Raw genomic sequence first — 1,255 nt, forward strand, 5'->3', positions numbered from 1 at the left:
AATAAAAAGCAGGTTTATTGCCAAACAGAGCCTCCTGCAGACAGTCCACATAGGGGCTACCAATAGCCAATCACAGCCTTTATTTGGCACCCCAGGAACGTGTCGTACTTGTGTTGTTCCCCAACTCTGTTTATATTTGAATGTGGCTCATGGGTAAAAAAGTTTGGGGACCCCTGCTATAGCCTATGCATCACTCCGCCCCTACACTAAGGAGGTATTGAGTTTTGGGGCAACCAGTGTCATAATTATTGGGGTGCATTGAGGGCCCCCCTAGTTACCCCATTGGTTAGACTCATTTACATTGTCTGTTATTTAAATCTGCACTAGGGAAGAAAGCTCTGGGTTGGCTGAAGGCGGAAAGGCAATAGCAGATGCTTCATTTGAGTGCAAGCTCTTCTGCCTCTCCTATTTGTGATCAGACATTGGGCAGACAGTGGGAACATAGGAGCAGCCTCATTCTACTGACTGTGCAGGTTGTTATTTAGATGGGCTGTGAGCTGCGCTGCGGTATGTGCTGGCGCTCTGCCTCTTTCATATAAAGAGAATAGAGGCAGCGACAGAGGTCGTGCATGTTGTGCACCTGCCTCTCACTGATTTCTCTCTTCTCCCACAGTCACTGCTCCATTCTCCCCCTCCACAAGCTCTTACCTCCCCCTCCCCATCTATTGTTCCCGGTGCAGATGGAGCTCCCGGCAGCAGCCAATCACAGCTCTCCGCTCAGCTGAGCGACTCTGGACTTACCCCAGGGGCAGGAGCTGCGCTGAGCAGTGTCAGAGGGAAGTGGCAGCGGTGCAGGCGGAGTAGGAGGGGCGGGTGCAGGTAGGGAGGACCGGCAGTGCATGGGGAGCTCGGGCTGCGGTACACAGGCAGCTCCTACACACCCAGAGGTAAGCGCTTTGTGTTATTGCGTCTAAATTGCATTCTTTGCGTGTGTGTCGCTGCAAATTGACTTCTGTCCCTGTCTGTGTGGGGCTGAAATTAATATAATCAATATTCTCTGGACTCAGCATTTTCCTGGATCGATGCACACAGACACAGAAATGTGGAGATGCTTTCTTGCACCAAAGAGCTCGCACTCTAAATACTACATATGTGTATACCATAGACTGCACTGCTGTATTCCCTATAGTGAGTATTAAGGGGGTTTGTATCCAAGTGGCAAAGTTGTAGGCAGAGTAAAGGCACATGCTCCAGTGGTACTGCTGGTCTATTGAGTGCAGCAGGGTGGCATTGGGTTTCCTCACTGTAGTACTCT

General features: G+C 50.4%; 1 protein-coding gene across 1 annotated transcript in view; it reads left to right on the plus strand.

Moving 5' to 3' along the window:
• Window positions 1-835: 835 nt before the first annotated feature.
• The window catches only part of lrrn1.S (uncharacterized protein MGC68797), a 12,711-nt gene continuing 12,291 nt past the window's right edge, over window positions 836-1,255 (plus strand). Inside the window, 1 exon segment of the mRNA NM_001090141.1 lies at window positions 836-887. The gene's annotated coding sequence lies outside the window, so the exon portion shown is untranslated.

Source organism: Xenopus laevis, chromosome 4S (genome assembly GCF_017654675.1).
Source record: "Xenopus laevis strain J_2021 chromosome 4S, Xenopus_laevis_v10.1, whole genome shotgun sequence".
Taxonomy (NCBI): Eukaryota; Metazoa; Chordata; class Amphibia; order Anura; family Pipidae; genus Xenopus; species Xenopus laevis.